The sequence below is a fragment of the Lissotriton vulgaris genome, chromosome 2_1 (genome assembly GCF_964263255.1).
Source record: "Lissotriton vulgaris chromosome 2_1, aLisVul1.2, whole genome shotgun sequence".
NCBI classification, from domain to species: Eukaryota; Metazoa; Chordata; class Amphibia; order Caudata; family Salamandridae; genus Lissotriton; species Lissotriton vulgaris.
In genome coordinates this window covers 1,621,783,545-1,621,810,458 of record NC_141687.1, presented here as the reverse complement: position 1 = coordinate 1,621,810,458, position 26,914 = coordinate 1,621,783,545, and positions in this window count along the sequence as shown.

The window sequence follows — 26,914 nt, the reverse complement described above, 5'->3', positions numbered from 1 at the left end:
CAGATCTCTGTTCTGGGGTGAATGCATGACATTATTCTGCAATCTGTCCATCACTTATTCTTTTTGCTATTGAAAAAACTGTCAGAGACATGGCGGTCTGCTGACTCCATCAGGCCACCATCCCTTTGAGTGCTGTCCATTTCCAATGGGTAGTAAAATGCAAACGGGTTCATGAATGTTAATGAGGTAGGTCCTTTGTGACCCATTTGGGAATCGCAAACAGTGTCTTAGACACAGTTGTACATCAGTGTTTGCAACTTGCAAATTGCGAGTCACAATCACTGAGCGTCGTACATCTGGCCCTAAGTTCACTGAGCATCGTACATCTGACCCTAAGTTTTGGGGACCAATTTTATGTTTAGGAGCCCGCAGCTGGAACTATATGCGTCTTTATCCCACTTTTGCAGGTTCTTTTTCATTCCTGCTTTCTCCCTTTGCCACTGTTTTTCCATCTTTCATGCCCTCCTTCCTTACACCTTTTGGGGTTTTCTCTCTGTGGCTCTGGGTCAAAAATTGTGGAGGAAAAAATAAGTTCTGGTCCTCAAATATGAGTGTTAGTGGGCCACACCTACAACCAATGGATCAAATTAAGCATTGATCATTTCAATAAAGAACACTGACCAGTGTTTAATATCATAAAAGCGTTTATCTGGTAAGACAAAATGCCAATAGATATTGGTACCTGTGACATGAGGGTCCTGAACACAGAAGTGAAATAAGTGAACCCTGCTGCTGATTATCAGTGACACTGTTATGCATAGATTCCTACTTACAATTAAAAACATTGATAACTGTCTACAGTCTAAGCCCTTGGGTTCCACTGCACTACGTATGGATTTGTATAAACACATAAAAAAAGTTTTTGACTGTAATGATGATAAATGGACAACATATTATGGGGAACTTTATTATTTGTGAAACCACTTATGGGAACACAGCTGATTTATTCCTGTTGTAATTAACAAATTGGCTCTACAATCAAGAGTGATATAATTGCACAAACTGAATAGCAATATCCAGAGGCAATACATTTTAATGAGCACCATTACAGAGACCAAATGAATCAAACATGTATTTACCTTTGGAAAGTTCCCTTAAATCCCAAAATGAGCGATAGGAAATGCATTTCAATGAATTAGTTGCTTAATGCCTATAGAGAAACGTGTCAATTCTACTCCGTGCTGCAGCAAAGCCACTCCATGTGGACAATTAAACAATGATGAAGGGTGTCGTACTCATGTACTCCCAAGTGTCCTGAGAGGGTATTGCCAAAACCAGGCGATATTATCTCTGTCAGTTCATAAATTATGTTAAAATATTTTTGGGCTCTTTTTATGTTTTAGCCTCATACGTTTAACCACTTCTTCATAAATAACATATCACTGCCATCCATTTTCCATCTAATGCATCAGAATAAGTATAATTAAGGAAAATCAGTAATTCAATGCGTTTCAGAGTCGCTTTAGCTCCTTGTCCAGCAGTACGATCCCAATAATGTAGCAATTTCACCTGAAAGCGTATGGAGCAAACAGTCTTACATCTTAAGACAAACCAAGGGGCATATCAGCAAGGGCCGGCGATAATAATCGCTAAGCGCACTTAGCGCTAGGATAATTATCACCGGCCAACTCTGAATTTTATCGCGGAGATAGCGTGCTATCAGCAACGCTTATCTCCAAAGCGATACAATTCAGAGCGCAAGCTACCAACTGTGCGATTATCGCTGGAAATCCAGCGATAATCGCACAACTTTTATCGATAGCTTGCTGATAGGGTTACACATAATTAGCCATGATATCCACCTTCCATAGGAAATCATGGCTAAATCAGTTTCAAAGCAGGCATAAGGAAAGTAGCGATAACAGAGGTTATCGCTACTTTTCTTGTCGCTATGCTTCTTTGCGTGAGGCTTGATAATAGGAGAAATGTCGCTTAGCGACATTTCTCACGTTATCCTGGAGAGGATCGCCCACTTTGCATCTCGTTAGAGAATCAAAGCTGGGCGTTAAGGGAGAGGGCGAAGAGGCATGGATTCATGCATTAGCGTGTCCTTGCTAATAGGGTGTTAAAATTATCGCCGTTGTTCGTCCGAAAACGGATGCTAAAGCGGCGATCATTTTAATGCCGGGCCCTTGCTGATAGGAAGGCATGGCTTGGCAGTTCGGGCTGGACTGTTCCCATGAGGCACAGGGTCAGACTGATTTGCATATGGCCATGTCTGAACTGGGGGGGCAGAATGGGCTAAAGAACGGTGATAGATTAAACCTAGATCTGTTGACTGGGTGTGAGTGTTTGATTGGTTCAGATGCTCCGTCCATCACCACCCCCTTTTGTACCCCTTTGTTCGCCATAAGTTGGCGGGGTATGCTCAGACGTGAGTCCCTTGCTCACTTTGCCACTGGATTCAAGCAAGCCGGGCTGAAGACGGCTGAAATGCCAGAAACCGGTCCTCGGAAGCTTGTTTCCGGTCCAGGGAAGGCATGGCTTGGCATTTCAGGCTGGACTGTTCCCATGAGGCACAGGGTCAGACTGATTTGCATATGGCCATGTCTGAACTAGGGTGGCAGATTGGGCTAAAGAACGGTGATGGATTAAACCCAGATCTGTTGACTGGGTGTGAGTGTTTGATTGGTTCAGATGCTCCGTCCATCACCACCCTCTTTTGTACCAATTTCCAGTGAAAGCTATTTTTTCTTTGCAAATGACAGAGTTTTGTTTATTCCACAATTATGACTTAAAAGTGAATTCAGCATAGTCTGCAGTTGTACTTTGTCTATGTATGCAAAGTTGCAAAATTGTAGACCTCACAACTTCACAAATATTTGTATTTAATTTTGATAGCTTGGCAAAGCACAAAGCGGGTGACATTTAAAAAATCTAGGCAAAAGGACCCTGCTATGCATTGGTTAGGGTCCTTCTGCTGGGCAGAGCCTTGTGTATGCTCCTTGACTGATGCTTACTATTGTTTCAGCACCACAAGGTACTGCTCATTTCCAAAGTGTCAAAAGCACTGGGCAGGGGTTTGAGAAACAGGGAAAACAGATTACGCAACTCCTAAGTGGCAGTATTTGTGTTTCGTCTCTGCCACTCAGCCCTTGGGCAACCCACGTTCCAGGGCAGAACCTTAGGTCCTCATTTTTTAGTTTTTGACACAGGGCAGCTGTGACACCTGGCATCTTTTGGCTGGTTTCCCCTGTCTTTTTGCTTTCTGACCTCCTGGTCTTCACTCTGTTATTGCTTGTTTAGTGTCGCTGAGCACTTTCACACTGCTGATCTGTGTTAAAGTGCAAGTGCTCCTATGGTAATTTATGTTTATGGATTGGTGTTTCCATGTTTGGCTTATTTGATTTACTGTTAAGTCCCTCGTACAGTGCACAGTGTGTTCCCGGGGCCTGTAAATAAAATGCTGCTAGTGGGCCTGCAGCACTGGTTGTGCCACTCACACAAGCAGCCCTTCACAGAGTTCTCAGAATTGCCATAGCAGTGTCTGCGCACAGTTGTGACTGCCATGTCGACCTGGCAAGTGTACCCACTTGCTAAGACCCAAACTTTTCCTTTACTTACATGTACGTCACCCATCAGATAGGGCCAAAGTACCAACATGGGTAAGGTGCAGTGTGGGTGAAAGGTAGCACATGTACTGTTGTGTGTAACATGTCTTGAGAGTGAAATACAGTGTATTTCGTTTTTCACTATTGAAAGGCTATCTGTATCAGATTCATAGGATATAATGGGAGATACTTTGCAACATCTTATAAGTATAACTTCCCATTGGTACAAGATAGGAGAAGGGAGCTTAGTATGCCTGGACTCAGAATTTAATCACACCTTGTTTAGTAAAGATGGTTTTCAAATTCTGTGTTTGAAAATCCAATTTTTAGAAAGTAGCCATATTCTTACTTAGCCATCCAATGTGCCTCTGCTGGGTTGTGGATTGACTGTCTGGCTTTGGAGATACAGGGGCTGGGGATGTACATTCACTGTAGACAGCCACTGGGGAAGGTGAGGTGGGTCCTGCCTTTCCTGGATGAGTCAAGGCTGGCCTGAATAGACCTGGGCTGCCCTAAGAGTAGTGGGAGGAGATTTACCTGCACCTGAATAGGCCTGGTCTGCCCTTACACAATGCTGTCCCCACCTCCTGCCAAGAAGCTGGACCAGAGAGGACAGAACTGGTTTGGACTAAGCACAGACACTCTCTGTCACAAGAGAACAAAGGGAAATGTGGTATAAATATAGTGGCCCAGACTGCAGATCTTTAGAACTCTTTTAGACTCAGAAACCTTCCAAGAAGAGCTGGAGAAGCTGTGAGAAGGGACTACCACTTTACTGTGCTCTTTGCTATGTTGGCCAGAAGTGGCTGCTTATGTCTTGGGCAGTGAAAGGACTGGACTGAACTTTCTGCAACTTCTTTGTTTGAGTTTCTCCAATGGCTTGAAGTAGAGCTTGCTCCCTGTTCAAGAAGTCTCATCATCAGCAAAGACTTCACCTTCCTCTGGGTACCGCCGCTGGGATCGCGTGTCCAAGACCGCCGGCAGTTCCGTGACTTGAAGGCACCGCATCTTTGCATCGCAACGTTGGTCTTACCAACGACGACCACCTCCGCCACCGAGCTGCTGCTTGCACCACGACCTGTGGGAACCACACTCTGCAATGCCTTAATTCACTTTCCCGCCCTGGTCTCACGGATGATGCTGTTGTCAACTGACTTCATCGTCGTGGTCTTTACCATGGTCTGGGGGCACTGCTTGTAAGCTACACAAGGCATCGCCCCATCCCACACCACAGCTGCAGCACACCGGCACAGCCCCCCTTGACCGCCAAACTTCAACGGTTGCCGCTGCTTGTACCATGACCGTCAGCACCACAATGAGCACCACCCCAATTCACACCACAATGATGGATTATACCCAGATCAGTTGACTGGGGGTGAGTGTTTGATTTGCTCAAACGCTCCATCCATTATCCCCTTTGGTATCACTTTGTTTGCCCTAAGTTGGCAGGGAATGCCCAGACGTTGGTCCCTTGCTCACTTTGCCACTGGATTCAAGCTAGCTTGGCTGATGACGGCTGATTAGCTAGGAACCGGTCCCTGGATGCTTGTTTCCGGTCCAGGGAACACATGGCTTGTCAGTTCGGGCTGGACTGTTCCCATGAGGCACAGGGTCAGACTGATCTGCATATGGCCATGTCTGAACTGGGGTGGTGGAGTGAGCCAAAGAATGATGATGGATTAAACCCACATCAGTTGACTAGGGGTGAGTGTTTGATTTGCTCAAACGCTCCATCCATTATCCCCTTTGGTATTGCCCAATTCACACCACAGCCCTGTTGTCACCGACACCGCCAGATGACCACTACCGAGCCGCTGCCTGCACTGCAACCTGAGGGCACCGCACGCTGTACTGCTCCACTTCACACTGCAGCCTTGTTGACCGCCACCACTGGCACACACCGCCGCGATCAGCTGGAACAAAAGATACTGATCACAAGTCTTCTGACACCGACGTCGGTCTGCACCGATGCGGTCAACTGAAACTGCTGGATTTGGTTGTCTTCAGCACTGCAGTAGCACCGGGTGGAGCTACCGACTTCAAGGCACTTAATAATTGTGTTTTTTTTCCATGTAGGTAGGAATAGTAACTGAATGCGCCTTATTTCCAATGCAATTTGTGAAGCTCATGCCCTATTTTTCTTATATTAGCAAGGGAGGAGCCCAAAGAAAATACCCCCCCCCCCACTTGGAATCCCATGCAGAATCACTGCAAGCATGACAGTTTCTCTCTATAAGGGCTATCCTTTCATATTTCCTATCTTTTCACTTCTATCTATGAGCACTCCCTCTCTCTAATCCCCCTTTTCCTCTCTCCTCCTCCCCATGTCTCCCTTTTGTTTGATGCTCTCTTAATTTTCACCCTCCTCCTTTTGTCTTATCATCCGTTTCTCCTCACCTCTCCTGCCTGCCTCATTTCTATTTCCTACTTAATTTTTCTTCTCTCATCTTCCCTTTCTTGTCTTGCTTGATCTTTGACATCAATCACACATTTTTCTCTTTCCTCATCTTTCATCCATCTCTGTATTCCATTTTCTCTCTTCTCTCCTCTATTTCCTCTGCCTATTTGTCTCTTTCTCTCGCTCACAACCCTCTTTTTGGCCTTGTGATTCCCTCTCATCCTTCTGCTTCCTCTCCCCTCCATACTGGACAGTTGAATTTACTTTAAATTAGTTTTAACCAGTGTAGTAAGTCTGATTTGTGACATTTGTTGACTACACTTATTTTTTAATACAAAAGCTATAAATTAGACAACAATGACGTTTGGTATTTTTCTTCCATAAGGGGAAGAGTAATATAATACCTTGATTGAAAAAATACTCTTGAAAGATGCAAATGATGTTCCAACACTCTCTAAATTTAACTATATGCAATTCTGGTGTTAAAAAGTACACGACAGTTTCTGCAGTTTCAAAAGCCTGAAGGTTTTCACTTTTATTCTCCATTCTTTTCCACAAATTAATAATTACATAAGATAACTTTAGCACTTAGGAAATGCAAAAATATTTTGAGCCTAAAGGAAACAGATTGGAAGTATGTAGGCCAGTCTTCCCACATGGACAAAGCACTCCAGCAGATGCAACGCATTAAAGGAGAGGAGGGAGAGAAAGACAGCTATGACCTCGCTCGTTTCCTGTTAAACACAACTTCTTTCAAACAGTGGTGCTGGAACAGAATTTAGAGAAGGTGTGCTGCCATCAATGTTACATCACTGAAGTCATAGGGATTATAAAAAATTCAAGCATTACACAAAGAATAAGCAATGCAAATGTGCCCTGCTCATTCAGCAGGAGAGTGGTAAAGGTCTGTAACGAAGCTGGTAGTGTCTTTTGGATCACACTGTCAAAAGCATTATATTAAAGGATTGTGTTGTAGCACACAGTTCTTTACAGACAGCGCATTCACCATTGAAATGGCCACTTATCGGGGCATGGCTAGCAGCCGAAGGGAATGGCTGCTCACTAGCTTCGCTGCGGAGCCCTTGCCCGCTAATCTGGCACTAATCCTGACTGAAATTGCAGCTTTGATCCCGTAAACAGCGGGACCACAGCCCTCAAGCCTGGGGGCACCCGCATACCTGCTGAAACTATCTGTGGTGGCAGAGAAGTGGTGCCTACAAACCCAACTCTGTGGTGGAGCGAGAACCTAAGATGGTGGTGATGGGACTGGCGTAGTCCCAAAGACTGACGACGCGACGAGTCGGCCTGGCCAGACGGCGTGGGGAATACCATTAGACCTGCGGATTGAAGCTGAGATATTTGGAGACCGGCGACCTCTATGCAAATAAATATTGGGCAGATCTGGAATGGAGGACCGGGTGCGGGCCTTCACCTGTGTTATCTGACTCCGGCCCATGAGATCAGGGCGGGAGCCCTGTGATGAGTGACACTGGTAGGGCCGCTATGTGGAGCAGCGGGGGAGCCACGAGAGAACCAACCATGGCATCCGGGCAGTGGTAGTGAGTGAGGGAGATCGCACCCACGGGCCACCTACCAGCTGGGCCCCAGACTCTGTACATGCCCAGCCTGGAGTGCAGGAGGAAACAGCAGAGGCGGGCCCTGACTAATGCAGACCTGGGGCAGAGTGGAAGACTGAGGCCCTCTCAAGAAGGCCTGCTCCAAGAGGCTAGACTTGTGGACTGGCCGACTGGGCCCAACGGATGGGCCTCTTTGAACTGTGTTGCAAGGAGCCTGGACTCTTTCCCTGGGAAGGAGAAAGGGGACGGCTATTACAAAGGGCCTGCAACAGAGGATGAGACCACTGCTTGTTGTGCATTAATGTAGGCCCCAGACATACTGTGTTCTCGTAATTCTTTCCAGTTTGCTGGGCGACTCTACAGCTGGGGCATACACGTGATTGTGATCAGGGGGGACTCTCGAGATACATTGCTTATAAGTCGGAGTTATAGGAACCCCCCTAAGGCCAGGAAGAAGGAGGCAAGTGACATCAAGATACTACAGGCGGCAAGCCAGTCCCACTCTGGGGAGTGTCAAGCCAGCCGAGGGTGCTGCACAGACCCCCTAACCCTAGCCAAAGTAAATGGTACAGCAAACTTTATTCCGGGAAACCCAAGAGGCCGCTGGCGGCACGTGGCCCGAAGGCAGGTGGTGGGGAGTTCTGAGCCTTATCCTGCCCCTGTAAATTATTTTCCGCTGAAACGGCAAGCACTCCAAGATGGCTGGGGGAAAAGGAACCAAATCTTCGCTACAGACAAAACTTGATAAATATGCATTGAATAAAACTGGTGAAGATTCCGAGGCCGCCAAAGCACTGACCTGGACAAAACAAAGACACTCCCTACACAGCCTGATCCAACGTTATAGGACATCATGGCCGCCATCAACGTTGTACAGTCCTCTTGCAGTCCCGGTTGGACTCCGAGAACACTGCGGTTTACCTTATGCGAGCTGACCTCCGGAAAATGGGTATGAAACTTAAGGAGGTGGAGGACGCCACCAAGCAAATCGCTACGGACACCACCCAACTCAAAGGATAGGTACAGCAATTGACCAAAATACAGGACAAAATGGAGGCGCAGCTTGATGAATATGAAGTCTGAGCACATCCTGCAGGTGCCGAAATGATGAATGGGCCAGATGCGGGCCTCTTTGTCAAGGAGTTGATCACGAAACATTTACAACCAAAACACCTCTCTAATTACTTTTCAAAGGAAAGGGCACACCGGGTTCCTGGGGGACATCCCAGACCAGGGGCTCCACCTAATCCATTAATTGCTAGAGTATACAATTTTCGGGACCAGGATGTGGTACTCCAGACAGCACGGAGCACCCCACCAATATCACTGGAGAACAGTCAGATATCCTTCTTTCCGGATTTTACAATGACAGTCCAGAATCAATGACAAAGCTTCTGGTAGGTGAAGAGGGTGCTCAGAGAAAAGAACATAAAGTACACCATTCTTTTCCGGCCAAATGCGCATCAAAGCTGATGGGAAAAACTGGTTCTTTCCTCCCCAGAGGAGGCTTGGGACTGACTGGAGGGCTGGCGGCAAGGTGGAAAGCCTAACAAGGACAGACATACCGGAGCAAGAGTGACCAGACCCGACAACTCCTGAGGGTCGAGTAGCGATTCAGCTGGGGGAGGATTGGACACAACCCATGGCAGCTGAACTGACAAAGTAATATACTCGCCAGTGATGGACTTGAAGTACAGATAAGTGGGGGACGGGGCATTCGGGTGTTAGGGGGATGCTAACGATCCCTAGGGGGTCACCCTATGGGACCCCAGCTGTGACACCACCTTATTATCCAGAGCGGATGGGGGGTACATCAACAATTATATGTCAAGGATGCATTGGAAGGTTTGGGTTGCGGTCCACATATAAGATATCTATAATTCTAGATCTGTAGATCAGGTCAGGGATGGGCAGGGGGGACAGAGGCTGCTTCCCATGCACCTACTTATTCGGGGTGAGGGGGGCGATGGGCACTCTGCCGCGTTGGGGAGTGGGTAGTTCAGAATCCACTGGCAGGGGTGCAGGGAGGGGGGCATCAGTTGTGGGGGGGTTTGTTTTGTTTGTTTTTTGTACATGTCACTCTACACTACTCTAATGCATCAGAAATCTCGCACACCTCCATCCAATGCCTACACGACCCAGCAAATATATGGGTAGGAGGCGTGGCCATGCCCCACCTGGCGCCCTACGTGGAGGACAGAGGCTCATGTTGTCTGCAGGGATCATAACGATCGAGGGTGGCTGCTCAGCTCTCTCTCTTAGGAAAACAGGATGGTTACACAACCCACAGACACATCATTGATGATCCTAACTTGGAACGTCAACGGGATGGGCGAGAAAATAAAACGAGGGATTGGTCTGCAATATCTCAAACACCAAGCTCCCGATATACTCCTCTTACAAAAAACAATCTGGTGGGCAGTAATTGTAAGGCTCTGACCAGATGGGGGTACAAACTCATGGTTCATGCAGGATATACATCAGGGTCCAGAGGCACAGGCATTTTAATCTAAAAATCCCTTGTATTAACCCCAAACCGCACATGGGCGGACCCCCAGGGTAGGTAAGGAAACACTGGCTGACTCTAGTAAGGTCATGGTCTTCCAATTGGTTCGCTGATCCTGGGGGGATTCAATATGATGCTGAACGACCAGTTGGACCGACAACCTGGCGCTCCTCACCTAGGCTCGGCGGGCACATGTCGAAGTTTATGGCCGCTATGGGCCCTACAGATATATCGCACCACTTTCATCCTGACTCGACACAATTCACGTACTATTCTAATTCACTTTGCTGACTGTCCCGTATAGATTAGGGAACATTCCATTGTACACAGGGAGGGAGGGGATTACATGGTAGGAAAGAACAAAGGGGATGAGAAGGAAAAAAGTGTGCAGCATATAAATACAAGAAAGGTTACAACAATTACCTTGTGACCCACCCAGCAAATATTGGGAGCTTCCGGGATCCACGTTGTCTTCCACACGGTATCTCGGATCACTCCCCAGTGTGTGGGCTGCACTCTCACACAATAAACAGCGGCAGAGATCCACAATAACCATTAATCTGTGGTTACTTAAAGTGCTGGATATTAAAGAACACATGCAAGAGCACTCTGAAACTTACTTGAAAGAAAATGTTGAGTCTGTCGATTCAGCTCTGACAATATGGGACGCATATAAAGCGGTGGTGAAGGGACTGGCACTAGCTCTCAAAGTGGGGTATATCAAGAAACAACGGGAACAGATAGAACAAGTGAAAGCCAATTTCCAGACTCTCGAGGCAGAATATACACAATCTCCTACTGAGAACATTTAACATAAATTACAGGTTAAGCAGCTGGAATATAAAAATGCAAAACCAAAGGGATGATGGACGGAGTGTTGAACAATGCAAGCACTCCCCCAGTCAAGTGATCTGGGTTTAATAGATTATCCTTTTTTAGCTCACTCCACCACCCTAGTTCAGACATGGCCATATGCAAATCACTCTGACCCTGTGCCTCATGGGAACAGTCCAGCCCGAACTGCAAAGCCATGTCTTCCCTGGACCGGAAACAATGGGGGTCTCTTGCTCACTTTGCTACTGGATTCAAGCTAGCCTGGCTGATGATTGGCTTATGTGCCAGACACCGGTCCCAGGATGCTTGTTTCCGGTCCAGGGAAGACATGGCTTGGCAGTTCAGGCTGGGCTGTTCCCATGAGGCACATGGTCAAAGGGCCTGCAAAAGAGGATGAGACCACCGCTTGTTGTGCAGTAATGTAGGCCCCAGACATACTATATTCTCGTAATTCTTCCCAGTTTGCTGGACGACTCTACAGCGGGGGCGTACACGTGATTGTGATCAGGGGGGACTCCCGAGATACATTGCTTATAAGTCGGGGGTATTGGGACCCCCCAAAGGCCAGGAAGAAGGAGGCAAGTGGCATCAAGATACTACAGGTGGCAAGCCAGTCCTGCTCTTGGGAGTGTCAAGCCAGCCGAGGGTGCTGCACAGACCCCCTAACCCTAGCCAAAGTAAATGGTACAGCAAACTTTATTCCGGGAAATCCAAGAGGCCGCTGGCGTCAGGTGGCCCCTAGGCAGGTGGTGGGGAGTACCAAGCCTTATCCTGCACTTGTAAATTCTTTCCCGCTGAAAAGGCAAGCACTCCAATATGGCTGGTGGAAAAGGAACCAAAACTTCGCTACAGACAAACCTTGATAAATATGCATTGAATAAAACTGGTGAAGATTCCGAGGCCGCCAAAGCCACTGACCTGGACAAAACACAGCCACTCCCTACACAGCCTGATCCAACGTTATAGGACATCATGGCCGCCATCAACGTTGTACAATCCTCTTGGAGTCCTGGTTGCACTCTGAGAACACTGCGGTTTACCTCATGCGAGCTGACCTCCGGAAAATGGGTATGAAACTTAAGGAGGTGGAGGACCCCACCAATCAAATCGCTACGGATACCTCCCAACTCAAACGATAGGTACAGCAATTGACCAAAATACAGGACAAAATGGAGGCTCTGCTTGATTTATTTATTTATTTATTTTATTTTAAACATTTATACAGCGCTCTGTTACCCGTAGGTGTCCTGGCGCTAAGTGTTACTCCTGAGATAGAGGCAGGTTAGAGAATCAGTTGGTAAACAGCCATGTCTTTAATGCTCTTCTAAAGGCCATGAGGTCCATCAATTTTCTGAGAGAGTGGGGCAAGGCATTCCAAGCTCTGGCTGCGCCCAGCACAAAGCTTCTGCCTCCGCATCATGTCCTCCTAAAACGAGGGATCACAATCAACCCCATATCGGCTGATCTAAGATTTCTCGTCGGACGCTACCAACAAAAGTATCGCCGAAAGAATAAAGGTCCCTTGCCTTGTAAGGACTTAAAAACTAGGCATAGGGCTTTGAAAAGAATTCTCTTTCGCATTGGAAGCCAGTGCAACTTGACCAGCTCCTGAGACACAGAGAGAAATTTAGGGATCCCCAAAATAAGCCTTGCCGCCGCATTTTGGAGTACCTGCAATTTGTTAAGTACCCCCTGTTGGGCACCAAGGAATAAACCATTGCAATAATCCAACTTTGCCATGACCAGCGTTGTAACAACTGTTTTCCTGTCACTGTCGGGAATGAACGGAAGGACCTTGCGAATAGATTTAAGCAGATAGGCCACCGAAGAAGATAAAGCACTGACCTGAGGACGAAAGGTAAGATGATCGTCGATCAACACCCCTAGATTTTTTACCTTCGCTACTGGGGTGGGGGCATTGCCCATGTGGTCTGGCCACCAGCTTGGGCTCCAGAAGTTGGTGTTTGAACCGAACACTATAACTTCGGTTTTAGCCGAATTCAATTTAAGGAAGTTAACTGCCATCCAGTTCCCAACCGCCAGCATGCACTCTTGGAAATTCCTAGCTGCCACTTCTTCCCTCCCTGGTAATACCAACACCACAATATGGGTGTCGTCAGCATACGATGTGAGATCAAACCCTTGTGCCCGAATTATTGGCGCCAGTGAGCTAACGTAAACGTTAAACAACGTAGGGCTCAAGGACGAGCCCTGAGGCACTCCACAGGGCAGAATGAAGGGTTTTGACTCGTAGTCACCCAAGGCCACCTTCTGGACTCTGCCGGAAAGGAAGGCTTTAAGTGTCTCAAGCGCTTTCCCATGAACTCCGCAGGCCTTCAAACGGTCAAGTAGAATCCCATGGTTGACCGTATCGAAGGCCGCAGAGAGGTCCAGCAGCACCAGGGCTGCCCTCCCTCCCGCATCGGCCACCGCTCTGATCTCCTCAGTTGTTTTAATGAGGGCGGATTCCGTACTATGGTAAGGTCTAAAACCATGTTGAGAGGGGTCCAGAGATTGAGTGGCAGCCAGGAAGGCGCTTAGTTGAGCGTTCAGCGCCTTTTCTATTAATTTAGCTGGTAGTGGGAGCCTTGCTATTGGGCGATAGCTATTTGGGTCCCTAATATCCAGGTTAAGTTTCTTTAGTAGTGGCAAAATTGATGCTTGTTTCCAACATGCTGGAAAACCTCCTGTCCCAAGCATCATATTGAAAACAGTCACTAGCGATGAAACTATCAAATCTGGGGCCATTTTCATCACAGCCACCGGACACGGGTCTGACGGAGTACCTGACTTTGCCAGTAACAATAGTCGCCTAATTTCATCGCCATTTACTGGTGAAAAGCTATCATGGTTGTGACCTGAGGATGACTGCATAACAATTTCTGGGGAGGCCACCTGGCTATTCAGTCTCTCCTGTCCAGAGAAGGCTTTGAAAATCGTCTCCACCTTACTTTGAAAGAATCTGGCAAGATCTTCACTTAGTTCAGAACTTGCGGGAATGGCCGCAGGGGTCGGATCAGCCAAGGCTGCCACCGTCGTAAATAATTCCTTCGCCGAGTTCTTAGCCAAGTTTATACGATTGGTGTAGAAATCTTGTTTAGCCTTCCCCACCATTTTTTTATATGCTAGAGACTTAGTTTCAGACGACTTCTGTCACTTTCCCTATATTCCTTCCGCCAGACCCTTTCCAATTTTTTACATTCCAGCTTGTGGTTTCTTAGTTCCTCCGAGAACCATGGCGCTGAATGCCGTGCTCTGGTCAGGAGGCGTAGCTTGGGTGGGGCAAGAAAATTACACGCTTTATCAATCCAACTAGTATGGGCGAGCGCCGCCGCTTCCACCTCTAATGGAAGGGGCTCCTTTAACCCCTTACATGCTGATGACAGAACGGTTCCGTCATCAGCGTCGGTTGAGCTGTGCTGATGACGGAACCGTTCCGTCATGACTCCGCCTGCGCAAGGCGGAGTCAGCACAGGCGGGGAATACGCCCCGCACGCAAGGGGTTAAGGAAAGCAAATAGTCTTCCAGGGCACTCCCCTCAATTTTATTCCAGGCCCTACACATCCTGGCCATTTTAGATGGGCACCCCCCACTTTGGGATTTAGGCACAGAGATGACAAATAGCAGTGCCCTATGATCCGACCAGGTAAGTGGTAAAGATTTAGTAAAGCCCAGAGTGGGGTGATTCGAAAAAATCCCATCCAGCGTATGGCCAACCTTATTTGTAGGACCAGTAACCAGTTGTTTAAGCTGGGCCCTATCCATCAGGTCAATAAGAGCATTGGTGTCTGCATCAGTGAGGTTTTCTAAATGGAAGTTAAAATCTACCAGGACCGTATAGTCCTTGGAACACAGTCCCTCCTCCAGAATTCTACCTACAGAGTTCAGGAAAATGTTTTTAATACCCGGGGGTCTATAAACTAAACATCCATTAAATGAATGATGGTTGCCTAAAGTAAAGTTAAAAGCTACCGCTTCACAGCCATCCACAATCAATGGGTGAAAGCGAGCATTAAAAGAGTCATGATAAATAACTGCCAGACCTCCGCCTTTCCTCAGTGGCCGGTCTCTCGTGAAGGTAAGGTAACCTGGGGGAGTGGCTTTAACTAGGTCCGGGCCGAAAGCAGCGTCCGTCCAGGATTCAGTCACAAAAGCGATTTTAATATTTTCTTCCCGAATTAACAGCGCACACTCCAAACTGTGTTTTACCAGCGATCTAGCATTCACCAGGAGGCACTCAAAGGTAGATTCCACAGCTTTATGATTTCCTCGATCTGCTCTGGATGTGGCCTTAATGGGGGACATTAATACCGCAGGGATCGCTCTCGTGCAGCCTAAGCAAGCATGTGGGCTTAAGGGTTGGTCCTTGTTCAGATCTAGGACAACACAGCTAGGTTGTCTCCCAGGTCCCATTATGCCTCGCAATGTTTCTGGACTATATGTCACTCTCTGTAGATCTCTCCTGGTGCAACCGGCAGAGTGCGTGGCCCTAGGCCCGGGCCAGGCTCGGACGGGTGCAGACGGGCTTGCCTTTGGCACGCCGCCGGCGCGCCCGCTGCACGCGTCCGCTGCGCGGTCATGTCATCCGACCTTTATGCACCAGGGGGGCAGGGTAGGAGAAAGACTGGACTGCTCGGCCTTGGCCCAACCCAAGATGGCGGCCGTTCGGCGAGCGTCCGATCGCAGTTCCCCTCCCTGTCTCCACGCTTGAAGCTAGTCTAGGGGCTAGAAGCTCGTGACTCAGCCTGCCCCTCCTGCCAGGAAGTCAGTGTTAAAAAATGGGTCAATTGATAAAATCGGGAATTTTATAAAAAACGGGGTAAGTTGATGCAAATACCTCCGTTATTTAGGCTCAGCACACCGGACCTAAAATAACACAATTACAGATAATAAAACTCAAAAACAGAGTGCAAATTCACTGATGTTTCCCTAGCTCCCGGCTCACGCCTCAGGAGCACTACAGGTCGCGCGGTCGCATCATCGCGACATTTATGCACCAGGGGGGCAGGGTAGGAGAAAGACTGGACTGCTCGGCCTTGGCCCAACCCAAGATGGCGGCCGTCCGGCGAGCGTCCGATCGCAGTTCCCCTCCCTATCTCCACCCTTGAAGCTAGGCTAGGGGCTAGAAGCTCGTGACTCAGCCTGCCCCTCCTGCCAGGAAGTCAGTGTTAAAAAATGGGTCAATTGATAAAATCAGGAATTTTATAAAAAACGGGGTAAGTTGATGCAAATACCTCCGTTATTTAGGCGCAGCACACCGGACCTAAAATAACACAATTACAGATAATAAAACTCAAAAACAGAGTGCAAATTCACTGATGTTTCCCTAGCTCCCGGCTCATGCCTCAGGAGCACTACAGGTCGCGCGGTCGCGTCATCGCGACATTTATGCACCAGGGGGGCAGGGTAGGAGAAAGACTGGACTGTTCGGCCTTGGCCCAACCCAAGATGGCTGCCGTCCGGCAAACGTCCGATCGCAGTTCCCCTCCCTATCTTCACCCTTGAAGCTAGGCTAGGGGCTAGAAGCTCGTGACTCAGCCTGACCCTCCTGCCAGGAAGTCAGTGTTAAAAAATGGGTCAATTGATAAAATCAGGAATTTTATAAAAAACGGGGTAAGTTGATGCAAATACCTCCGTTATTTAGGCGCAGCACACCGGACCTAAAATAACACAATTACAGATAATAAAACTCAAAAACAGAGTGCAAATTCACTGATGTTTCCCTAGCTCCCGGCTCACGCCTCAGGAGCACTACAGATCGCGCGGTCGCGTCATCGCGACATTTATGCACCAGGGGGGCAGGGTAGGAGAAACACTGGACTGTTCGGCCTTGGCCCAACCCAAGATGGCTGCCGTCCGGCGAGCGTCCGATCGCAGTTTCCCTCCCTGTCTCCACCCTTGAAGCTAGGCTAGGGGCTAGAAGCTCGTGACTCAGCCTGCCCCTCCTGCCAGGAAGTCAGTGTTAAAAAATGGGTTAATTGATAAAATCTGGAATTTTATAAAAAAAACGGGGTACGCTGATGCAAATACCTCCGTTATTTAGGCGCAGCACACTGGACCTAAAATAACACAATTACAGATAATAAAACTCAAAAACAGAGTGCAAATTCACTGATGTTTCCCTAGCTTCCGGCTCACGCCTCAGGAGCACTACAGGTCGCGCGGTCGCGTCATCGCAACATTTATGCACCAGGGGGGCAGGGTAGGAGAAAGACTGGACTGTTCGGCCTTGGCCCAACCCAAGATGGCTGCCGTCCGGCGAGCGTCCGATCGCAGTTCCCCTCCCTATCTTCACCCTTGAAGCTAGGCTAGGGGCTAGAAGCTCGTGACTCAGCCTGACCCTCCTGCCAGGAAGTCAGTGTTAAAAAATGGGTCAATTGATAAAATCAGGAATTTTATAAAAAACGGGGTAAGTTGATGCAAATACCTCCGTTATTTAGGCGCAGCACACCGGACCTAAAATAACACAATTACAGATAATAAAACTCAAAAACAGAGTGCAAATTCACTGATGTTTCCCTAGCTCCCGGCTCACGCCTCAGGAGCACTACAGATCGCGCCGTCGCGTCATCGCGACATTTATGCACCAGGGGGGCAGGGTAGGAGAAAGACTGGACTGTTCGGCCTTGGCCCAACCCAAGATGGCTGCCCTCCGGCGAGCGTCCGATCGCAGTTTCCCTCCCTGTCTCCACCCTTGAAGCTAGGCTAGGGGCTAGAAGCTCGTGACTCAGCCTGCCCTTCCTGCCAGGAAGTCAGTGTTAAAAAATGGGTCAATTGATAAAATCTGGAATTTTATAAAAAAACGGGGTACGCTGATGCAAATACCTCCGTTATTTAGGCGCAGCACACTGGACCTAAAATAACACAATTACAGATAATAAAACTCAAAAACAGAGTGCAAATTCACTGATGTTTCCCTAGCTCCCGGCTCACGCCTCAGGAGCACTACAGGAGCACTACATGAATATGAAGTCTGAGCACATCGAAATAACATGTGCATCCTGGGGGTGCCGAAATGATGAATGGGCCGGATGCAGGCCTCTTTGTCAAGGAGTTGATCACAAAACATTTACATCCAAAACACCTTTCTAATTACTTTTCAGTTGAAAGGGCCCACCGGGTTCCTGAGGGACATCCCACACCAGGGGCTCCGCCTCATCCATTAATTGCTAGAGTCTTCAATTTTCGGGACCGGGATGCGATACTCCAGACAGCACGGAACACCCCACGAATATTGCTGGAGAACAGTCAGATATCCTTCTTTCCGGATTTTACAATGACAGTCCAGAATCAATGACAAAGCTTCCTGTAGGTGAAGAGGGTGCTCAGAGAAAAAAACATAAAGTACACCATTCTTTTCCAGCCAAACTGCGCTTCGAAGCTGATGGGAAAAACTGGTTCTTCCCCTCCCCAGAGGAGGCTTGGGACGGGCTGGAGGGCTGGTGGCAAGAGGGAAAGCCTAGCAAGGACAGACATACCGGAGAAAGAGTGACCAGACCCAACAACTCCCGGGGGTCGAGTAACGATTCAACTGGGGGAGGAATGGACACAGCCCATGGCAGCTGAACTGACAACGTGAAATACTCACCAGTGATGGACTTGAAGTACAGATAAGTGGGGGACGGGGCATTCGGGTGTTAGGGGGATGCTAACGATCCCTAGGGCGTCACCCTATGGGACCCCAGCTGTGACACCACCTTATTAACCAGAGCGGATGGGGGGCACCTCAACAATTATATGTCAAGGATGCATTGGTAGGTTTGGGTTGTGGTCCACATGTAAGATATCTATAATTCTAGATCTGTAGATCAGGTCAGGAATGGGCAGGGGGGACAGAGGCTGCTTCCCATGCACCTACTTATTCGGGGTGGGGGGGGCGATGGGCACTCTGCCGCGTTGGGGAGTGGGTAGTTCAGAATCCACTGGCAGTGGTACAGGGAGGGGGGATAAGTTGTGGGGGGGTTTCTTTTGATTGTTTTTTGTATATGTCACTCAATACTACTCCAATGCACCAGACATCTTGCACACCTCCATCCAATGCCTACACGGCCCAGCAAATATATGGGTACAAGGCGTGGCCATGCCCCACCTGACGCCCTACGGGGAGGACAGAGGGCTCATGTTGTCTACAGGGATCATAACGATCGAGGGTGGCTGCTCGGCTCTCTCTCTTAGGAAAACAGGCTGGTTACACAACCCACAGTCACATTATTGATGATCCTAACTTGGAACGTCAACGGGATGGGCGAGAAAATAAAACGAGGGATTGTTCTGCAATATCTCAAACACCATGCTCCTGATATAGTCCTCTTACAAGAAACGAACTGGTGGGCAATAATTGTAAGGCTCTGACCGGATGGGGGTACAAACTCATAGTTCATGCGGGATATACATCAGGGTCCAGAAGCACAGGCATTTTAATCTAAAAATCCCTTACATTAACCCCAAACTGCACATGGGCGGACCCTCAGGGTAGGTAAGGAAGCACTGGCTGACTTTAGTAAGGTCATGCTTGATCTTCCAATTGGGTCGCTGATCCTGGGGGGTTTCAATATGATGCTCAACGACCAGTTGAACCGACAACCTGGCGCTCCTCACCTAGGCTCGGCGGGCACATGTTGAAGTTTATGGCCGCTATGGGCCCTACAGATATATCGCACCACTTTCATCCTGACTCGACACAATTCACATATTATTCTAATTCACATTGCAGACTCTCGCGTATAGATTAGGGAACATTCCATTGTACCCAGGGAGGGAGGGGATTACATGGTAGGAAATAACAATGGGGATGAGAAGGAAAAATGTTTGCAGCATATAAATACAAGAAAGGTTACAACAATTACCTTTTAACCCACTCAGCAAATATTGGGAGCTTCCGGGATCCACGTTGTCTTCCACACGGTATCTCGGATCACTCCCCGGTGTGGGCTGCACTCTCACACAATAAACAGCGCCAGAGATCCACAATAACCAGTAATCTGTGGTTACTGAAAGTGCTGGATATTAAAGAACGCTTGCAAGAGCACTCTGAAACATACTTTAAAGAAAATGTTGGGTCTGTTGATTCAGCTATGACAGTATAGGAGGCATATAAAGCGGTGGTGAAGGGACTGGCACTAGCTCTCAAAGTGGGGTATATCAAGAAACAACGGAAACAGATAGAACAAGTCGAAGCCAATCTTCAGACTCTCGAGGCAGAATATACACAATCTTCTACTGAGAACATTCAACATAAATTACAGGTTAAGCTGCTGGAATATAAAAATGCAAAACCAAAGGGATGATGGACGGAGTGTTGAGCAATGCAAGCACTCCCCCCAGTCAAGTGATCTTGGTTTAATAGATTATCATTTTTTAGCTCACTCCAGCACCCCAGTTCAGACATGGCCATATGCAAATCAGTCTGACCCTGTGCGTCATGGGAACAGTCCAGCCCGAACTGCAAAGCCATGTCTTCCCTGGACCGGAAACACTGTGGGTCCCTTGCTCACTTTGCTACTGGATTCAAGCTAGCCTGGCTGATGATGGCTGATAAGCCAGACACCGGTCCCAGGATGCCTTTTTCCGGTCCAGGGAAGACATGGCTTGGCAGTTCAGGCTGGGCTGTTCCCATGAGGCACAGGGTCAGACTGATTTGCATATGCCCTTGTCTGAACTACGTTGGTGGAGTGAGCTAAAGAATTATGATGGATTAAACCCAGATCACTTGACTGGGGGTGAGTGTTTGATTTGCTCCAACGCTCCATCCATCATCCCCTTTGGTATCGATATATAAAAATATGGCGTGTGAACAGGCTGGGGCCAAGCCACTGCCAACCCAGTATAGGCTGTATGAGCTTGGAGATAGAAAGGGGAAGCTGCTTGCCTGGCTGAAGAGGCGAGAGTGGCTGAGCGCTGGGTCTCCTAGTTAACTCTTGATGGTACCCAGACAATAACAGATCCACAAGATAAATCAAAACACAAACACAGGTGCACCACACATCAGATCTTAAACAAGAAGAATGGTTATAAAGTCCAGATCCAGTAAAAATGTTCTTCAATTTCTTTCTTTTTATTCCATTTGCAGTAGATAAAAAATGGAGTAACATTTTTTTATGACTCTGCACACAGTACAGATGACGCGTTTCGTCCTAGTGCAGGACTTTATCAGGGCTGTTAAATACAAACAAATAAATATACATATAAAAACAACACTTCTATACACAGATAAGAATGGGCTAGCTTATCCAGCCCCTAAATACATCAAGCTAAATTTACAAATATACAAATTGTCAACAACAAGACAGACTGAGATTCTATTGAACAGTTATGGATTATTCTATTCCAAATTAATGAGCACTACATGAAAATTCAATATTGGATATAATATTATCAAAGCCATTGGTCCCAAAGAGGACAGAGTTTTTCAGAAGTAGCCTCATCTTCACTTATCCCAGATTTCATCATATTATTTACACTTATCTGCGTTACACAGAAGAACTGTAATGAATTCCTAGTGATGACACCACAAGAAGAAGAAATTATCCTAGGGGGCTATATGAGCTATAAGGTGGAAAGGAGCGAAACCATGAAGAATTCTAAAAGACCAATAACAATAAAGAGCACCCAGAGAGTGCAAATTTCAATATAATATGGATTGGAAGAGTGGGAAAGGTAAGAATATTCCCAAAATGAAAGAACTATAGTTGCACGGCATGATAAACAAGGTTGATCAATCCCCCTTGCTTCATCAATCGACACAATGAACAAATAGACGGAGTACCCACCACTAAATGTTTTGGTGGGTCAAACACATCCAAAGGCTGATGAAACATAGGCTTCCTTGCTTATAGGCTGTTCCCCGTCCAGTGTTATCCATAGTGTGGACAAAGAAAGTCAGTGTAGACTACAATGTGGACAATAGATAGCATTAATGGCTATATGGCGACTAGAGAGATGCAATGTGACTAGTAGGTAGACTCAAAATAGAATGGCACATCCCATTCCCACATAGACTTACATTGTATCCAAAGTTAAAGCTGTCTGTATCTAGACCACGACCAAGTGATGGCTAAACAGCGCATCCCACAGTAAGGATGTCAAGCATCACTATGTTGTATTGCGGTGAGGTTTAGACACAAATCTTGCAAACGTTAATCTAGAGGAAGAGAAAGGATGTTACAAATCCACCATAAGGGCCCCACTAGGGCTTAGCAGACATTATTAACAGAGATTCAGCTCGTGTTAAGGATAGATCAGTGAGATTTACGAAGTCGCCTACCTAGGTGAGGATTCCTAATAATAAAACACATACCTTCAAATTGCGCGTGAAAGCCTAAAAGTAATATCATTCACTCCACTTGATTGTGGTTACACTTGAACAATAACATCCCCCCCAACTACCTGAAGGGAAGCGATTAAATGAAATCAGTTCCATCCTTTCCTATTGGGAGTTACAAATTTTAATATTTTGAAATTCATATCTTAGAGTATGAGGTTCACATAGGTCTACCATCTGATACAATACTCTCAACTTTATAGAAAGAGCCTTAACTTATCTATCTGGACCTATCAATACTAAACTGTTCCACTAATATGTGGCATTTTACCAATAATATGTCCAAACAGAGGAAACGTCCCATTGAAAATGTCTCGTCAGTTGAAAAGAGTAACAAAAGGGCAGGAATCCAACAGCCTATGAGAAAAATTATTAACCAAATAAGACAATGGGTCATAAAGCATAACTTGCATCAAAAAAACATAAAGTTGCACCTATTCCGTGGATACCAATAGGATCAAGACCTTCCGTCAAAAAGTTTGTTTGACAAACACCCATGGGGAATGATAATCAATATCAGAAGGTTAACGTATCCGCCCCCCAATCACGGTGCATACTGAGACCCAATCATTGTATATAGGGGACCAAAAAGTGCCGGATTTTAAAGAATGCTTGCAAGAGCACTCTGAAACTTACTTTAAAGAACATGTTGGGTCAGTCAATTCAGCTCAGACAATATGGGATTCAGAAAAGGGGGTGGTGATGGACAGAGTATCTGAATTAGGCAGAACACTCCTACCCAGTCAACAGATCAGGGCTTGATCCATCACGTTTTTTAGCTCACTGCACCATCCCAGCTCAGAACCTGGCTACATGCAAATTAGTCTGTCCCTGGCCCAGTGCATCATGGGAACAGGGCAGACCAAACTACCAAGCCAAATCTTTTACTGGAAAGGAAACAAGCTTCCGGGGACCGGTTTCTGGCATTACAGCCGTCTTCGGCCCGGCTTGCTTGAATCCTGATGGTGCAGTGAGCAAGGGACTCATGTCTGAGCATACCCTTCCACGCTTATGGTGGACAAAATGATTCAGAAAAGGGGGTGGTGATGGACAGAGTATCTGAATTAAGCAGAACACTCCTACCCAGTCAACAGATCAGGGCTTAATCCATCACCGTTTTTTAGCTCACTGCACCATCCAAGCTCAGAACCTGGCTACATGCAAATTAGTCTGTCCCTGGCCCAGTGCATCATGGGAACAGGGCAGACCAAACTACCAAGCCAAATTTTTTACTGGAAAGGAAACAAGCTTCCGGGGACCGGTTTCTGGCATTACAGCCGTCTTCGGCCCGGCTTGCTTGAATCCTGATGGTGCAGTGAGCAAGGGACTCATGTCTGAGCATACCCTTCCACGCTTATGGTGGACAAAATGATTCAGAAAAGGGGGTGGTGATGGAGAGAGTATCTGAATTAAGCAGAACACTCCTACCTAGTCAACAGATCAGGGCTTGATCCATCACCGTTTTTTAGCTCACTGCACCATCCCAGCTCAGAACCTGGCTACATGCAAATTAGTCTGTCCCTGGCCCAGTGCATCATGGGAACAGGGCAGACCAAACTACCAAGCCAAATCTTTTACTGGAAAGGAAACAAGCTTCCGGGGACCGGTTTCTGGCATTACAGCCGTCTTCGGCCCGACTTTCTTGAATCCTGATGGTGCAGTGAGCAAGGGACTCGAGTCTGAGCATACCCTTCCACGCTTATGGTGGACAAAATGATTCAGAAAAGGGGGTGGTGATGGACAGAGTATCTGAATTAAGCAGAACACTCCTACCCAGTCAACAGATCAGGGCTTGATCCATCACCGTTTTTTAGCTCACTGCACCATCCCAGCTCAGAACCTGGCTACATACAAATTAGTCTGTCTCTGGCCCAGTGCATCATGGGAACAGGGCAGAACAAACTACCAAGCCAATTCTTTTACTGGAAAGGAAACAAGCTTCCGGGGACCGGTTTCTGGCATTACAGCCGTCTTCGGCCCGGCTTGCTTGAATCCTGATGGTGCAGTGAGCAAGGGACTCATGTCTGAGCATACCCTTCCACGCTTATGGTGGACAAAATGATTCAGAAACAGGGGTGGTGATGGACAGAGTATCTGAATTAAGCAGAACACTCCTACCCAGTCAACAGATCAGGGCTTGATCCATCACCGTTTTTTAGCTCAATGCACCATCCCAGCTCAGAACCTGGACACATGCAAATTAGTCTGTTCCTGGCCCAGTGCATCATGGGAACAGGGCACACCAAACTACCAAGCCAATTCTTTTACTGGAAAGGAAACAAGCTCCCGGGGACCGGTTTCTGGCATTACAGCCGTCTTCGGCCTGACTTGCTTGAATCCTGATGGTGCAGTGAGCAAGGGACTCATGTCTGAGCATACCCTTCCACGCTTATGGTGGACAAAACGATTCAGAAAAGGGGGTGGTGATGGACAGAGTATCTGAATTAAGCAGAACACTCCTACCCAGTCAACAGATCAGGGCTTGATCCATCACCGTTTTTTAGCTCACTGCACCATCCCAGCTCAGAACCTGGCTACATGCAAATTAGTCTGTCCCTGGCCCAGTGCATCATGGGAACAGGGCAGATCAAACTACCAAGCCAATTCTTTCACTGGAAACGAAACAAGCTTCCGGGGACCGGTTTCTGGCATTACAGCCGTCTTCGACCCAACTTGCTTGAATCCTGATGGTGCAGTGAGCAAGGGACTCATGTCTGAGCATACCCTTCCACGCTTATGGTGGACAAAACGATTCAGAAAAGGGGGTGGTGATGGACAGAGTATCTGAATGTAGCAGAACACTCCTACCCAGTCAACAGATCAGGGCTTGATCCATCACCGTTTTTTAGCTCACTGCACCATCCCAGCTCAGAACCTGGCTACATGCAAATTAGTCTGTCCCTGGCCCAGTGCATCATGGGAACAGGCAGATCAAACTACCAAGCCAATTTTTTCACTGGAAAGGAAACAAGCTTCCGTGGACCGGTTTCTGGCATTACACCCTTTTCTGATTCGTTTTGTCCACCATAAGCGTGGAAGGGTATACTCAGATGTGAGTCCCTTGCTCACTGCACCATCAGGATTCAAGCAAGCCGGGCCGAAGACGGCTGAAATTCCAGAAACAGGTCCCCGGAAGCTTGTTTCCTTTCCAGTAAAATAATTGGCTTGGTAGTTTGGTCTGCCCTGTTCCCATGATGCACTGGGCCAGGGACAGACTAATTTGCATGTAGCCAGGTTCTGAGCTGGGATGGTGCAGTGAGCTAAAAAACGGTGATGGATCAAGCCCTGATCTTTGGACTGGGTAGGAGTGTTCTGCTTAATTCAGATACTCTGTCCATCACCACCCCCTTTTCTGAATCAGACAATATGAGAGGCATATAAAGCGGTGGTGAAGGGACAGGCACTAGCTCTCAAAGTGGGGTATATCAAGAAACAACAAGAACAGCCGGTCTCCAGACTCTCGAGGCAGAATATACACAATCTCCTACTGAGAACATTCAACATAAATCACAGGTTAAGCAGCTGGAATGTAAAAATTATCCTGGAGCCAAGCTACTACTAGCAACCCAGCATAGGCTGTATGAGCTTGGAGATAGGACGGGGAAGCTGCTTGCCTGGCTGAAGACGCGGGAGCTGGCTATGGGATAGGTCCCCCAGTTACCTATTGATGGTACCCGGACTATAACGGATCCACAAGATATAGCAGAGGTATTTGCAGATTACTTTTAACAAATGTATACTCCCTCGGTTGTCGCCACCGCTGTTCTTGGCAGTCGTGCCTCTGTCGGTCTGTCCCACAGAGAAAGAGAGACACTGGAGGATGAAATTACTGATGAAGAGATCCAAAAGGTGATTGGGAACACACAATCTGGGAAAGCAACTCCTCAAATCTACTAGCTCCACAATAGCACCCTATCTAAAAGACATGTATAAAGAGAACTATGAGAGGGGGTTCTTGCCGGAGGATCAGAGGCTCACTTCTGTTGTTGTCATCCGCAAACTGGGGCAAACCAGGGACAAATGCGGGTCCTATCGGCCAATCTCATTAATTAGTGTTGAGAACAAAATCCTACTGGCTTCCCGGTTGGCACCACTCCTTAACTCGCTCGTACATGCAGATCAATCCAGCTTTATGCCGGGCCACAGCACAGCTGTTAACCTCTGCAGGCTCCATAATATGACTGGCCGCCAACAGGTCATTGAGGAAGATGCCATAATCCTATCACTGGATGCCAAAATGGCGTTCGATTTGGTAGAGTGGGCATACAGCTTTGAGGTGATACAACGCTTGGGATTTGTACCAAAGTATAGTGCAGTTCCTATATCCCTGATAGGCTCTGCGCATTGGAATTCAATACACTATAGTTTTGACATAGGACTGAGGTCAGTATGTCTCTATTGAGTACATTAAACGTAATTACTTGTGTGTGTCAGCTAAAGCAGAGGTCACTAGAAACGTCTTGAATAAACAAGAAGGGATTCGTTTCTGACAACGGCATAAACATGACAACTTTGTTTCCCTTTAGAATCGGAACAGTCTCTGAATCGTAGAAACAATAGATAACCGTTTCACTCAGTCAATCGTGCATGCTTCGTTTCTACAGAGTTACACAGAAATAGATAGATGGGCGTTTAAATAAAAAGGGTTTATTGAACAGTCTTATTTCTCGTGCAAGAGATATGAACTGCTACAATTGTAAGACAGAATGCGAAGTATAATACGTACAA